Here is a 17,337-nt window from a genome sequence, read left to right as displayed (position 1 = left end):
CGTGAGCTTTGTAAGCCAGGAAGGCAGATAATAACTACATCTTCTAGCAAATGGCACTGGTCTTACAAGTCATATAGAGTGGAGCAGATTACACGTACTTATTCTCTATCACTCTGGCCTGATCTGGAAACATGACTGCCACTACCCAAAACTTCCCTGAATATGTGACTGTCATTTTGGGAGAGCTGAGGAAGTCAACTGCATTTAGAAGGGGAGAGACATGATACGTCGCATGGAAGGTGTTCTAGGGCACCTTAAAGTGAGGTGCTGTGGTGTTTATCTGTTTGCTTGCGCGGGGGGGGAAAAAAGGCTTTTATTGACTCCAGCACCGCTGTTTTATCGAGTGACTTGTGTGGGCAAGGATAGTTTTAACAGTCCATGGGAGGACCCTGGATTAATCTGTTTAAATTCTTGGTATGGTGTCCTGAAAATGGGTAGTGAGGGCATGAGAGGCTCACCTGGAAGATAGGTGGTTGGCTCCTGCCTGGTCACTCTCAGATTCAGCAGATACCTGCTTCCCAAAGTACGTGAATTAGAAAGGGTGGTTACTGGGTTTAAAAGTGTGAACAAGAATAAAGGCATTTTAAGCTAGGAAAACATTCTAGTCAGAAACAGGACACCATGTTAAGCTCACAGGGAAGATGAAGAGTCTGGCATACTGATCTTCAAAGAAATGGGAAGAAGAAAGCGTATTACTATAAATGCACTTGGTATTTATCCAGAAGACGTACTCCTTTGGAGGGAAAGAAATAGGCGAGAGGAGAAACTGGAACAGAGTAATCAATATATCTTTGCTTCCCATGGTCATTCTCCAAGAAAGCAAGTAAGGAATTGTGGACAGGATTCAAACTCCAGGGCAGGGGCCTACTTCCCACCACAGCTCGAAAGTTCAGTTGAAAGAGTCACATGAAGTGCCAGCCATGGTGAGAAGTCCATTTTGTGGTCTCTGTAAATTGCCTTGTAAATATGCCAGTAAATACTTCGGATAGTTACTCGGTATGATGCTTTGGGTCTCTGCTTTTTGTTGAGCTTCTTCCTCAGCTTTTGGTTTGTGGTGGTCCAAGACTGCTTTGTTTAGCTTATTATACCTGCTTCCTTACGGATGTTTAATTACTGTCTGTAGGTGGGCACAGAACATTTTTTAACAGTGAAATTCACAAACCCCGTGTAGGACCATGACAGAGTCTGTGAATTCATTATAAGCCTGACTGACTCTGAAGCGTCACCCTTCAGGTGACCCCTTCTCCCATGGTCCAGCCCAGGGGCTCAAGACCCAATTTCATCTCAACTGATACATTGCTTTCCCAGCTTGACCTTAGACTTGCCCTTGATGATCGGACACTTGGCTGAGCAAGGTTACTGACTGCACCTTCCCTGCTCCCATTAAAAAGTCTCACATGGCAGCTAAATTACAGCTAATTTCTAATAGCTAGTTGAAATAGCTTTAAGAAAATTAAAACCCATATAAACTTCCCTTCATTTTAAGCTTTTTTTGTCAAGGAAAACTTGCACAGTATGCATCGGTGTTGTGAGCTTCCCACACAAAGTTAGTTGAGGAGCAGAGTCACTTCTCAGTGATTTTGTAATTGCAATTCCAACAGGTGGATTGCTGAACAGAGTCTCCTTTTAAGCTTTCAGTCAGAGTAGCAGCCCACAAAAACAGAAGTTGAAAATAATACTTGGGTAAATATAATTGCTATGTATATTTCCTGGTAAAATTTAAATGGGGTCAATGGGTACATTATTTCTTGGTCTTCTAGGTTATAAAGTTTTTGTGTAGTAACCTCTTTGGCAGGCAGATCAGTTTTCCCTGCAGGATCTGCACAGAATCCAACATATTGTCTGTGATCACTTAATACAATCATAATTAGATTTGTTATAACAATTAAATTACATGTCTTTTCAGAAGTAGTTTCCTCATTCACCAAATAACATTTTCCATCTCCCAAAGTATGAAATTCCCCTGTGATTCCCCTGCGCTTCCTTACCACACTTGGACATGCTGTGAAGGTTGTCAATTCCCAATGGATTCATGCTATCCCTAATTCTGTAACTGATGGAAAAGTGATGATTTTCATTCAAAAGAACTGACTGGTACAGACAAACAAACCCAACTGGTAAGAAATAATCAGCAGCTGGAAGTTTTGCACAATGCTGAACTCCAGGAGAAGAGCAGGGGTCTGTGGGAACTTTTGCTCGTGTTTTTCTAAATATCACAGGAAATATATCTGTCTAGGCCAGCATTAGCAAAGGAAGGAAATTACAGGGAGTGAACGGTAGGAGCACTTGTCTTTCTCAGCAGTTTCACTTTTGCTTGCTGGTATTTATGGAATACCTATCATTCTTAAGTGCTTTCTTCTAAGCTATTGAAGCCATTCAGGCTTTGATTGAAATAAATGGACAGCAATCCCTGAAACAATAGGGGGGTTTATTCATTTTAGAATTACAAATTTTATCTTTTTTAATTCCTTAATATGCAAATAATACTTGTCCAAAACTATACAGTAAAAAATAAGTTATCCAAGCTTGCAAATGATACTTTAAGTGAGCAGAGCAGGGGACAGATCAGAATTCAACAGTATTCCTTTTTAAGCCCATATCCAAACTAAGACAGCATGTAATAAGAACAAGAGTAAGAATAAGAATAAACTGCTATGATGTTTCCTGCAAGAATAACACAGCAGTATTAGAGCTTTCAGTTTGTCTATTCAAAATTTCATCAACATATTTTCCTAGGAATTTTATCTGAAATACCACTGCTTCTAGTGGGATTTCACAACAGTTCTGAGTTTTTTTAATGCATCATAAAACCTTTAAAATCAAGGCTTTTATAAACACTGTGCATAAAATACTGTGTCACATTTTGGCAGAAGGCAGCTGATTATTAATTCAACCCAGTGTCACGTCCTTGTTATTAGCGCTGTTCATGATATGCACTGTGCAATACATGCAAAGTACTCTACTCACTTAGGAAGATTTTTAGACGTTTGAAAAGGTTGTCACAGGATATCTTGCCTGAAGCTTTCTCCCGATAACTACAGAAGGAAACAGTACCGTGTCTCTAGTCTCCCAAGCAGAGTGGGCATCCACTCAAAACACACTCTCCACACCTGGGCTGTTGTTATCCTTACTAAAAATCAACAGGAGCTGATGAGGCAGTAAAGAGTGAAAGGTCCATGCATGAACACTTCTCTTGCCTCTGATTATTGAAATCAAAACTGAACTGAAAACAATAACTTTTACCTGAATGTGTTGCAGTACAGCATCATACTTGGTCTTAGTCTTTTCACTGAGTATGTGTGTGAGGCAAAAATCAAGTTGCAGACAGCCTAAAAAACTTTCCAGTACTTTTCAATGCATTCTTAAGAGATATATTGGTCAGAATCAGTAACAGAAGTATTTTCCTGTTCTCCTTCTAGGAAAACATGTAATTCTTAAGGGAAATTATGGCTAATTATCAGATGGCAGGGCCTGCAACTTCCTGAAAATATAGGATTTATTTCCCAGGCATACTAAGTTTGCATCTGCCACCTCACACAGACTGCTTAAAAGAAAAAAAGGGGGGGAAAAATTACTATTTTAAATCTTTCTCAGTGGCTGTTGTTTTGCTTGTTCAGCTCTAGTCAGCTCTCCAGTTTATGCTCAAAAGTTGAAAACTTAAAGTCATACTGTGGCTTATATCCGTGGAGATGTATATACATAAGCTATGTACTTGTTTTGGATGTAAATGATAGGAATTTATTCTCCATGGCAAAGATTCAAAACCATAGGAAAAAAAAAATCTAAAAAACTATGTAAAGGTTAAGAAAGTTTTTCCATAGATTATCCAGTTCCTACTCTGCCCCACAGCAGGAACATCCTGCTGTTACCTGTTTTGGGGGGGGGGGGGGGGGGGGGGGGGTGGCGGGGATGGGGGAAAGCTGTTTCTTTTAGCCTAAGCCAGGGGATTTACTTTAACTATGAGTTATAGCAGAGCTTTAGGTCCTAGGAAAGAGCAGGCTTATACTCAGAAACCCAAGAAATTAAATAGCTCAGTCTGGTCTGGATGGATGGTTGCTGCCCCTGGGAGAGCTGCCTGGCTCTACATGTCTCTTCCCTCTGAATTTTCCCAGCACACTGCTTGCTGTGCACCACTGAAGTCATATCACGCGACACCACCTCATGGTTAGTTTAGCCAGAGATCTTGAGATAACTACTTTGGACTTTAACACCCTCCTACAACTTTGCCACCATCATCGCTAATCATAGGCAGTGGCTCTTGCACATCTGCCCACAATACTGACTCCCCATTTCCCCCCGCCACTCCTGTGCACCCCATCAGGGTTGGTTTAAACTGCTTGAGCTTATAGCTCAGTTAGAGGGGTGCAGTTATATGCCAGGATCTCCACGAGACTTTACTGTGTTGGTCTCGGTTAGGAAAAACTTACTAAGTTCTCTGGGCTTTGTGAATTTGTAGCCAATACCCGGCTTATTCACTCCTTTTTTATCTCCCAGGCTTCTTCTTCACGCTCTAGCTATCTCTGACAAGTTATTGTATGCAACTCATACTTTTTCTTTAAAAAAAAAAAAAAGGCTATATAAGCATATAAAATTTTCTTCAGTTTCCATGGAATATACGGTCTGATATATTTTATGGTGCAGTAGAGACATCTAGTGACTATTTTGTGCTATTAAGATGCAAAGGGTTAATGTAGGAGGGCAAACGACCTCTTCCAAACCTTGAAATACCCTTCTAGTGACAGGTACATCCTTAAATGCTCTCCCCAAATCCACTGACAAAATAATTTTATCAGTTCTGTGCAACTAGTAGTACACAGGATGGAACGCAGTGATCAAACATCACCGGCCTCTCTGCCTCCAGAGCCTCCTCTCCTTTCCCCACGTGTCTTCAAAAGCCTTGGATGCTACAATAAATAAATTTAGTCTAGCTTTACATCGCTGTCACCGAGGGCACAGTTTAGTGCCTAAGTGCCAGTATAAATCCCTTCCTCATGTTATTTTGATGAAGCTAACATGCCTCAGAATATCTTGCCTACAAAGTCACAGAGCAAATGTCTTTTTCAACTGAATAGTCACCTGGCTGCTAAGAGAAGGGGAGGGTGTTGGAACTAGGAGGGGAAGGATGGTGGGGCTCGACAGGGCTTGGAAATAGATGATCATTAAGGTCCCTTCCTACCCAAACCATTCTATTATTCTATGTTCCTTAGGACAGAAATGCTTTCATCCTGAGATCTTCTGCTCACTTGTTTAGGTGCCTAAGGGTATGTGTCTAAATCTAAGCTGTTCACTTACTTTTACTTCCCAGTTAGAGAAATCAGTACCTACACAGTATTATCTTCTCATGAAAGGTCAGAGGAATTGGCCCTGAATGTCTCCCAACAGGACAGACTAGGTGAAGGAGGCACCAGAGGGAGGTATGTCCTCCTATCCTGAGCTGCTGCTGAAGGACCTGGCTCCAGGCTAGGTGCTTTGAGTGTGACCGCTCCACCACTTGTTTTCCCAGGTATGTAAAATAATGCAGGTCAATGAAACTGAAAAATAATGCTGGTGGTGCTTGTCTCCCTTTCCAGAAACCTCCTCTCTACGGGGGAAGATTGTCCTGAATCATTAATATGAACTAGGCTGCTCATGATGGGTCAGAGCTGCTAAAAATGCCCTTAGCAAGCAACTTCTTCCATTCCCTACAGACTGCTCAAGGATGGCACAATGTCAAATGCAAACTCACCTGCGATCATCCTATTGCGTGAATCCCATGTTGCAACAGTGCTAGGCTATTACATAGCAGAGGTCACGTATTTGCTGTGAGCGCTGAGCAGAGCTTGGGGTCTCGTGCAGTGCGTAGCACCCCGATAAGGAGCATGGTGGCACAGCGGTGTTTGTGCATGGCACGGGTGAGTTGGTAGTGCCGGAGTTGCTTGTGGGCTGCAGTTATACCAAGATACAGCGTGCATACACACGGGTATGCCTCCGGAGCGGTTGTGCTTGGATGGTGAAGGCCTGCCTACAGTGCCAGCAGGCAGCTGGAGGCTTGGCCTGGGGGTGAGGGCTCCTTCTCCACCACTATTAATAAAGATGTCAAAAAGGTACTCTGTGTTACCATGGCATTAAACAGGAATATGTGTTTAATTTACACATATATTAAATGCATATATATCTACTAAGGCACATGTACAACAGTTTCCTAAAGATCCTTCAAACAAAAAGTAGTTTCATTATGTCCCAGTGCTGTTGTTATGCTGGCCCCATAACATACGTACATCTCATGTAGGGATGTTCAGTTCCTTCTTTTTTTTTCTGAAATGGCTGCTTTTCTGCCTTTTTTTCTTTCTTGCTTTCTCTCTTTCTGGGAAATCATCTCTATAGTTATCGTTGTTTTTCTGGTTTGAGTTTGACAGTTTTCAGCAAGTATTTCGGTATGGGTGAGTAGTTTATACATACTCCAAGTCACTGCAGTAGAAGAAAAAGATCAATATGCTTTGCCTTAACTTTTCCTCTTTTCTGTTCAAATTATATGGTTTGCCAGGCTGCATAAAGAGCTTGGCCTTAGCAGCTAAGACACCAAAAGAACACCAAGCCTCAACTCAAACCTTTCCCTGGAAGAAGAGGGCATTATACAGAGCCTTTCAGTTAGGATTGTGGCAGCCCATTCTTGAAAGTTTAATGATTTAAGATGAAAAAGCCAAAGTGGTGTTCATCCCTTCTCCATGGCTGGTCCCAAGAGGGCAAAATATTGTACTTCTTGAATCACCACCATAATGACTCCATTGACTTCATCTTGAACTAACACCCCTACTATATGGAAAAAAATGAACCATGTTGTCTACCTTTAATAAGAATATTTGATGACCAACACGCAGAGCAGTAACAGGTCAGACTGTTTAATTCTGAGTTTAATAATGCCTCTGGGATATAAGGATTAGGGTGTGGTCTAGAGCTGGCTGAAGAGCAGAAATTCCTCTGGGAGAAGAATTCAAAGTTTTGGCATCATTTTGAGGTACCATTAAACAACAACAACAAAAATTTTAAAATTTCTGTCTAGGAAAATCTGAAGAAGAAAGAGTTAGCCTAATAGCAACATTTTGTTTCAAATCTAACTTTAAAAATTAATTTTATTCAGTGTGAAATAAATTAAAAAATAATAAATAATACAGAAAAAATCTCTCAAAAGTCTTGAAATCAGGTGTTTCAGCACTGCCAGATGTTTCCTCTGTTCCTCCCCTCACCATTGCTTTCTGGTTTCAACTATGAATTAATGAAGTTTAAGAGGAAGTGATCTGATAATCACAAACCAAAGCAATCTAGTTTTCTGTTGAAATACTTTTTAATGTCCAGTTGGTTTGAGGTGGATATGTACATACGCAGCATGTTACCAGCTTGGGTTCCAAATGAAAATTATGTGTGGTCACAGTCCATGAGAAAGTTGATAAAAATCGCAGCTATACAATTTCTAAAAGAACATACACCTCCAGAAGGGGCTAAGAATTCAGAAGTGTTTATGAAAAGCTACAAGGTGAGAATTTACATTTCAAAACTCAAAAAAAAGTATCTAGTTTCCTTCCGTTTTACAGACATCTAAATAACCCTTTTGATTTAATGTGGTACGACGGGAGGCGGGAGGTCAGAGAGGATGTAGTATGGGGTACTCCTTCTTCAATGAGTCCATTTTGATTGCAGATCTGAGAGCATCTTTTCAAAATGGCAAGTGAGGTTGTTTATGCAGAGGTATCAGCCAAGGAAAGAGTGCATTTCACTTCTCAAACTTCAGATACAGGTAAAAAATGGTCATTTTAATATTACTTACCTTTCCTTTGCTCAGTAACACATTCTGAAAACTTCCATTCTTTCTTAAACTGAAGTAATCATAAGAAGGTGAAGTCATGTTCAAAGCATTTTTATAACTATTAATATCCACCTCTGTTCATTATATATCTATTTGCTTGGCAAATTTATGTTTATTAATAGAAGGAATATTGAATTCTAGCAAAAGTAAAGAACTACCTGTAAAATCTCATTCTGGATTTCAGTAATACGGCTGAGATGTGCTGTTTCTGAAACACATTAATGATCAGACATCGAGAGTATTAATAAATATTTCTGGAAACTCATTGGCAGGTACAGCACTGATGACACTGAATGGACTTCTCTCTCCCACAGTACATTTAAATTTTATATTTTATTTTCATTCATTTTCTTAGACACCAGAAGTTTTTTTAAATTGTAAAATTACAGGTCTGTTTATCTTTTCTTTCTCTCTTGCTCTCTTTCTCTTTTCTTGCTTTCTCTTTCTTTCTCTCTCATTCTTTCTCTTCTAAAACTTCTATGTTGAGAAAAATACAAGTAAAGCACCATTACAGGTTTTTATAATTTTGAGAAGTGTTAGTCCTACAATTTGTGTATGATCCACTGATGTCTTCAACTATAAAACTGCATCACTTTAAAAATTTGTTTTCAAGAAATGAAGCACAAAAAATAGCCATTAATGGCTGTAAGTAGGAAGTAATGCATGTTTTTAAAACAAAAGTATCAAGTTTTATTTTTTAGGTTCTGATCAAAAGACAGATCTGTGTTCTTCATTAGACAATTAAGCATGGAAAATTTATTTTAAATCATAATGTTGAGAGGTCAGAGTATGAAAGAAAAATGTGTCCTGAATACGCTAGCAAAGCAACTTTATTCTATAAAAGTAAGTTTTGTAGATTCGCTCCTTGGGACACTGCTAAAAACATCTGTATAGATATGATGTCTTTGTCTTTCATGTATTAACTCAGTTCACGCCTTAGATTGTGTGATCAGGTCACAGTAGAAGAGCTGTATTGCCAGGACAATCTTTGGTACCCCAGCGTAGAACTACCCCATAAGTATTTATTGGAGATGCACACATGTGGCCAGTACAACCATCTGTACAAAATGTTTCAAACTTTGAGAGCATAGAAGTCTGTTCCATCTAATTTTTTTTCTTTCCTCACCTGAGACTATCCTTTAAATTTCCCGTTGTATTTTAGAATTTTAAATGCTTTCACACAGCTTTTAATACACTTCAGTGAGTTATGCTTAGAAATTGCTGTTGTAAGTTATCCTGAGAGCCCTCTAACCCAGTAACATACTGCTGAAATTGCCAGTATGAGGTGCTTGGAAAGAGAGTATCTAAAAAATGTTCATGGCCAATTATGAGGCTAATTAAGTAATCAAATTTCAGGCAAAATATTTTTCACATGCTTTGGAGTATGACAGCATAGTGTTCACCCTTTCAATAATCTTTTTGAAAAGTCTCTTCAGTTGCAGTTCTCATATTCTTGTCACTTCTGTAAATCCTGCTTCTCTTTTGGTGTCCTAATAAATGCTTTAACAACATCCTAAAACAATGAGTTCTACAGACCAATTGCAATATTTATCATGAAGAAATACTTTAAATCAGTCTTGAATTTGCCACCTGTTAATAGTGTCAGTGTGTCCTAATGAGATTTAGTGAAAAAGCCAGCTATCTATATAATTTTTTTCGTGTTCTTATATATATAAATTTGTGCTATATATTCTTATAATCTCTATCTTTGATTGCTGTATGTGCTCCATTGCTTTCATAGTTAAGGGCAGGAGTGCAGGAAACGGTAGTCCTCATCTGCCAGATGCTGTTAACTGCCCTGACTCTGGCTGCTGCATGAGAAAGATGCTGCATTCAACACGACAGGCATTTAATAATGCTTGGTTCTAAAAATGGTTTAAATTTGATGTTTTTTGTAAGTCTAAGGCAGATCTCAGCAGCTCTGGCACCCTTAGAAGATTGCTTTTCTTCAGGCAAAAGCTTGGTATTTGCCACGCTACAGTGAGTTCAGAGCAGTTGACTATCACCCACCTGCCTGAAAAAGCTCAAAGCAAGCAGTTGCTGTTGCTCCATGCATGTTTTCCATTAGATCATTGATACAGCAAGATTTGGAAAGGGTAAAGTTGCTCCTGTGAGACAGGAATAGCCTAGGCTAGCAAAGAAAAGCTGTTTCATACTGCCCTGCCTCTAAGCATTTATTTGAGCTACAGACATTTTGTGCTGTCTAATCTGATTACACAGCTCTAAGTTTGGTCTGCTTCCCCATGGCCACTATGCCTGTCCCCTGGCTCGTCTGTACCCCACTTCTCCTCTCCCTTCGGCCCCTTCTGCTTCCTTGAGTTTTTGCATGTGGTGGATAGAGCTTTTAATCTCCACATTGCTGGACTTGTCCTACATTTTGCACTGCTGAAGTTTGCATTTACTTGTCTTCCCCATGGCACTTCAGAGAAAAAACTGGTTTCTCTCCTAAGAAAAAACCCACCCTATTTCATACGCTACCAGCGAGCAAGTTTGCTGTAAGTAGCTCCTGGGAAATGAGGCAAAACATGCAAAGCAGGCAACCTACAAGGCGGTGTGTTACAGATGATCTAAAAATACTTCTTCCTTTCTTCCTTCTGCTGCCACACCTACTGAAAACTGTTGGGGTCAGTCAGGTATGTCCCATCACTCACTTTCCCTCTCCCTCCTTCTCTGACAGTTCATTTATGAATTTAATATCACAAGATGGAGGATTAACTGCGTCATAGAGTAGTTCACCACCTCACTAAACCTGCAGTCAGCTTCCTACTAATACTTCTTCCCCTGAGCTTTTCTGATTGTACAATAATGATGATTTGGCCCATAGTCCTGTAGACACCCTTTGGGTAGTGAGACGTTTTCTGAGTGTACCTTTCTTTAAGTGTATGAATTCGAAAGCATTGCCTAAGTCATGCAGCTCAACTGCATAATAGAGGTCAGGTACCTGAACATCATCTTTGCCCTCCTTGAGCTTTACCTCTAGCCACTGAACTAAACAGCCAAAATACGTGCTGCTTTTACAGTGTTAGCAAAACAGTTCTCTTCTGTCATGCAGATGGCCAGTGTAAGCATCCATGCATAATAACAGACAAGTGCAGACAAGGCCTCCAAAGATAAGGGGAGCAGTACTTAGCTCTTGGTGTTAAAGCAAGGCAATCTCAGCAAACCACCCACTTTCTTGGGAAAATGAATGGTTGCTATTAAATACCCTGTTGCCAGTTCCTTTCCCAGCCCAGGCTGCATTATGGTGATCAAGCACTCCTGATAGTCCAGCAGACTGGGAGTTCTCCATTGAGGCGAGGAAGGCAGGGAGCATGCAGTTTGCCAGGCAATCCCACACCTTTGGGTATACCCACCTTGGCAACATTTTTTACGCTCTCCATTAGCTGTAAAAACCTTGTAACAAGCAATGAAAACTATTTTATTAATGGTTGCAACTATGACTGTCATAACCATGCTGGTGGCTACCAGGGCATATGAGAGTTTTCTGCTCACTGACCACCAGAGATGGAATGGAGAGACCTCCAGCAGCCCCCGGTCTCTTCCATGTCACATTTGAAAGCCTAATGTGAGACAGTGCTATAGAAGGTACTGGTGTGCTTGCCACGGGCTCCATGCATAGCAAGAGGCAATCCTTTTGCACTTGGAAGGCAAGTAGTTTTCAGAGGGAACAGGTGCATGTTCTGAGGCAGAAGCATCTGATGAAGATTTCTTCCTTATGTGTGTAAAGGCAGTCAGATCAAGTGTAAGGATAGAGGAGCCTTTTTTGCAAAATAAAACCTAAAAACAGGTATCTGAGAACAAGGATGGCCTAGGAAGATCTTTATCCTGATGAACAGCTGACAAATGGGGAAAAAAGTCAGGAAGGAGCACAATCAGTAACACTTGGAAGAAACAGACAAGAAAGCAATGACTGGAGTAAGATCAGTTGTTCCCTGTGGTTTCTAGACCTCATTACAACAGTGTAAATGTTCACAGTGAGAGAAAGACCTGCTCCATTGCCTTGGTTTGTGATATGGGGATTTCTGAGCCCAGAGGAGTGGGTGCCTGGACTCAGTGGAGATGAAGGCTGCTGCAGTTTGAGCGGTCGTGCCAGCTCTGCATTGAATATGGAAAGCTTCACTTGCAAATGATTCTTAGTCATGGAAAGCATGTGTCCAGGGCACTGATGTAAGAGAGGAGAGCACCTAGTCTGCTGGCAAGTGAAAATGGCCATAAATTAGCAAGGCGATAATATAGATTCAAATAAATCTTGTCTTCAGTTCAGTGTTCTCTCCCCAGGTCTCTGTCTCCTGTGACTAACGGTGGGGTGGACACCCAAAAACATGCTTTTCGATTATTCTGGTTGAGAATTAACTACAGACATGCTTCCCTTTCCCCTTTCTGTAGAGAAAGTTAATTTCATCGTTTGTACTGAAAATCTGTGCTGTCTGTAGTGGTGCTTACCAACCATTAATTAAAACTTCATTTAAATACTTGGAAGAATGAACTTGAGGAAGAAAAATCTGTGGATGAAATTAAAATAGTATGTTTACATTTTGTGTAATGTTTTACTTTTGGTGGTTTACTCTGAGTTGTTAAAAATTATGTTTAATTCATAAGTGACTGAAAAATAGCTTGTCTCTGCTTTATGCTCATGCATAGCTTTGTTCCGATAGGGACTGTGCTCCTCTTTGTGAAAGAAGAAACAGCAGAAAACGGGCATGGTTTGTACCCAAGTATAAGATCTGAATTCACTAGGAGGAAAAAAATTATTGAGAAGTAAATAGAAATAAATTAATTTAGCCAAAAAAAGTTGCCATTGATTAACTTCTACTTAAAGATTGACAGACTGTATACATGTGTGTAGAAGATATGGAATAATAAGAAGAAAATAGAATTAATAATAAAATAGTTCACTGTGTGATAACCTACCAAAAAAATCCTAGAGAGTTTTTTCCAAATTTTCTAAAATTGAATAACTGCCTAACATTTTTTATATTTATTTGGAACACTGCACAGCAGGACAATTATTTACATGAACTCTTCTAGTAATTTCTTTTTGGCACATGCATTCAGCGACATGCAGGTCTTATCAGAAAACCAAAAATGAAAACAACCTCTCTTGCATGTTGTTGCTCTTCCCATTTTCTGAGACAGTCTGATGCTGCAGGGTACTGGACCCAATAAGAATGGCAAGGGTCGGCCTTGGGCAGGTTCTCTAATTGTAGCGCTTTTTGTAATTACAGGTGATCCAACCATATACACAGAGCTGAAGGTGAATCGGCAATCTGACAGACCTGACAGCACACCCAAGACTACACATACAGGTAGTATCTTACCTACTGTAAGTACTACTTACCTACTTAAAAGTATGCAATATTGCAGGATACTTTGCATTTTCCTATTATATTTTATCTTCTATTGTGGAAGAGTTGCTTAGAACTAGGTGCCCAAAGAGATGTTGATACGATCTAAGCAAATTAAAAGACCTTCAAAATCTTTCCCTGGTGCTGGTTTTCCCTGGGGGTGCCTGAAGGCTGCTGGTGATGGTGTTTTTAAGGTCAGCAGGTAAAGTCACAGGCCCCCAGCTCTGCATTAGGCTGAACTTCTTGTGTCTCAGCCTCAGTTAGGCCTCTGAGGATTCACAGTGTCAGTGTCCCTGCCTCTGGGGCTCAGCCTAGTGAGCCTTTGGCATGTGTTTGTGCTACCAGTACAGCTTGCACCTGGGATAAAGGGTAGCCCCAGGGCCCACTGGTGTGGACACAGCATTTGTGTCCACCCTCCCCAGAGCAAGCTACGCTGGAGCAAACCAGCTGCTTCTGTACAGAGTAACCCTGGCCGCTTACCTCCTTTGGGACCCATGAGACTCGTTTGGTTGTGGAGTTCTGGTTCAGAAATGCTTGAATTTAAAGGCTGTGTTGCATGTTTCCAGAGTGCCTTTTGTTTTTTAAAGTATGGCATAGGAAACATTGCAATACGCTTCTGGGAACACAGCAGGGGGTCTCACATAGATCATGGGAATGTCCACTGGGGCTGCACCTGGAGATCAGTTCTAGGCCGAGGAAGTAAAATTTGGCACTGTCCATACCTGCACCATGGGAAAGGAATGATTCTCTGAAATACAACCAGCTTTCTTCTGAGAAGGGACCAGATAGTTCGTCCCAGAAGGATCACAGAAGAAAATGAACACACACCATGCAGGCAGTGTGGTCCATTGGAGGACCAGGACAAACCGCCATTCCGTGCCTCTAGTGAGTTAGACCTACACAAAACACAGCAACTTCCCACTGTTCAGCAGCCAAATAGCACACTTTTCCAGGGTATGAGACAGTATCACGTTCTGTCTTTGCTGCAGGTGATTTCAGTACATTTCTCCCTGCTGCCCACTCCAGAGGGATGCTCAGAACGTGGTTAAAATTCATTTTGCAGTGGAGGCACTTGCAAACTCTTCCATTCTTTTTAGCAACAATTTCCATGTATTGTTTTTCATTTCTAAATGCATTTAGGGTGAATGAATGACAATAGTCAGCAATAGCATTTCAGGCACAGAAACTAAGTTACTTTTAGAAAGTGATAGCTAGAAAGTAAAGATTACGTTTTGAATAGCTTTTTGACAAGTTCAGATAAATGGTGTCTGTCTTTTCTTAAGTGAAAATTTCAAGAAACATTAAACTGTTTTCTCAAACTGTGTAACCAACCCTGAAAGTAAATTTTGTTCTGCAAAGTGAAATAATATATTGGATATGAGTTTTAACTTTCCTGTGTGAGAAGGAAAGCAAATGTTGCATTCATGTGATACGTAAGAACTAAGATATTTTTATATATACATATATTTAACATAAGAATTAAGATATTTATAGAAAGAATGCTAGTTGCAGAAAATGCTAGTGAGAACAAATGTTTCCACTGGTGGGTTACTTTGGCTTTACCACCACAAGGAAAAAGAAACTGAAAGCTTCAGACAGTCCTTCTGATTAAAAGTGGCAGTCAGGCAGACAAGAGGCTAAGTGGAGATCTTGGTCCTGCTATTGAAAAGGTAAAACCAATTTACTGGCTTCATTTAAATACCCTCTGACTTTATGCCAGTGAAACTGGGATTGGACCAGATCATGAAAAGTATTGTCAGTAATGCAGTTTTGATATATCACCATTTGCCTACCTGTTTGTTGGCTGCCTTTTTATACCCCAGTCCTCACTTGCTCCATTCCTTTCTCTGATTCTCCTACACTGTCCATATGTCCAGATTTTCAGAATTTTATTCAAGGAATATCAAAATCTATATACGCTATACATACGGATAAATGCTCTAGGTGAGTTCTTTCCCTTCACATTTTTCACTGAAACCTCTTTAAAAACACAGAAGTTGGCATTTTTTCTAATTCTGGTTTAGCTGGGGTATGTGTGGTGGTGTTTACCATACAGATCAGCCTGGAAAGTATTAAGAAATAGGGGATCAAAAGAACACAATGATCCTAGACAGGATTACAGTTGTAGCAGAAAATGATGGAGGCAGGGATTTAACAAATAATTAACCATGTTTCTTTGTTATGCTTAAAAAGGATGATAATCTGGAAAAAAGAGTGTCTACTCTAGCATATAAACATACAAAACCTTTTTTTAAAGCCTGAATGTGAACTTCAAGATTACCTTAGGGGTCTTCAGTTGTGTAACCTCAGAAAAATAACCCATGATAGCACGACGATTGCAAGCCATTCTCCAAGGGAAAAGCAGGGTATATTCCAGAGCAAGAAGCACTGGCAGCACTGTGCGGGCACCACAGGCAAACTGCATGGCGGAGTGTTGACACAGCAGTGTTGGTAAAAGTTGTGCACTGCCATAGGAGCTGAGAGGTCACATTTTCAGGCATCTTCTCAACAGCTATGATGATAAAAACTAGGACTGGTCAGGGAAAGGGCTCTTCTGACCCTGAAAATGTGATTTTATATGAAAACATACATAGATACAGGTTTATACACATATAAACCTATATACAAATATAAATCTATACTTTTTTTTTTCACTTAATAAGTAAAATTCTAGGACCCACAGCTTTCCAGTTTTCAGGCATTTGGGTTTTAGTTAAGAAAAGAATTTCCAAAGCAAGATGTAGCTTCTACAGGTACATTTAGCTGAAAAAACTTCAAAAAGCTTTTGGTTCCAAATGCAGCACACAGTGTTAACAGATTCCTGCTGAAGGCCTAGCTACAATGATTTTGCATATTCTTGTTACTTGGAACAAAAGTTGACTTGTTTCTGCCTGTGGTGAGACCCCTATCCCTTGTCCCTTTGGCAGTGACCTGCTTGCAGAACCCACACTGGTGTTACATTGCTGCCACCCTGTACTTCACTGCACTGATTCTGCTTATCACTGTCATCATCTTGGCGACGAAATGTCAATACCTCTGAGGGAGACCCTGCTGTCGTGCTGATTTACAGGGTAAGCCATTTTTAGCTGTGTTTGTGTTTTTGTACAATACATTTGCATTTATCAGAGGACCTGCAAGGAAGCATCCCAAAGCAAATGCTAAAGTCGCCATCACAAATTCAACCAATCAGCAGTTCACAGTCACAAGAGATAACATCCAGCTCCCTGCCACCAATGCATGCTGCACTTAATGGAGCGTGTTTGGCTTAATGGAGCATACAGCAGCTTTGGCAGAACCACCTGCCAGAGCAGATATTGGTTCTGCTGCTTTTATTCCAAGAAAATGTCTCCCATCTGTGGAGTGAAATAACGCCACAAGCCTGCCATGACATGGAACAAGGACATGTCTGGGTGCAGCTAGAGGTGATTCCCATAACCACTATCCAGGCCAGGACTGACAGTGACCTGGTGAAGTGACAGGAGACAGGCCAGCTGTGGTGTTCAGTCTAGGATTTAAAGGAAACCAAAAGAGTTGTCCGATTTGGACTAGGAACCTCCAGAGAAAATCTTCCCATCCACACCCAATGCTTCTTGTAGAGCTACAGATTGTGTTTAATCACTCTTCCAGGTTGCTCTCCCTGGAAGCTGTCACTGACCCTGCTAAAGACACCATGTCCCATCCTGTGCCAGAAACAGTGCCCCTATCACTAAGTGGTTCCCTAATCATATCTGCATGACCATGCCTCCATCCTGCGGCACATCACATCTTGCCATGGTCCTCATGGCATATGGGAGCCTTCTCTTTACTCATAGGACACTCACAGCAGGTTGAACTTCAGTGAGATACTCCTGTTAGCTTTTATCTCTTTTATTTCCAGATAACTCAGCACAGGAAGGCTCTGCTTCTTCAACAAAGCAAGACATAATGCTTATTTACTTTTGCATTATTTTTTTCTGAAGAAACTTTTATGAAAGAAAAGATACCATCAGTCTGACCACCCTTCAGTTCTGTCTTTCAGGATCTCCATTAAACCTTTAACCTCTCCATATGTGGACAAAACATATTTTATTACTTTTATTTGGAATTTGCTTAATCCTATAATACCAGCAACCATGCAATTATATCAGTGTATGCACCAAGGCATGGGCTTAA

This window comes from Falco cherrug, chromosome 5, assembly GCF_023634085.1.
Source record: "Falco cherrug isolate bFalChe1 chromosome 5, bFalChe1.pri, whole genome shotgun sequence".
In the NCBI taxonomy this organism is placed as follows: Eukaryota; Metazoa; Chordata; class Aves; order Falconiformes; family Falconidae; genus Falco; species Falco cherrug.
The sequence above is the reverse complement of the archived record's forward strand: the minus strand, read 5'-3'. Positions refer to the sequence as shown.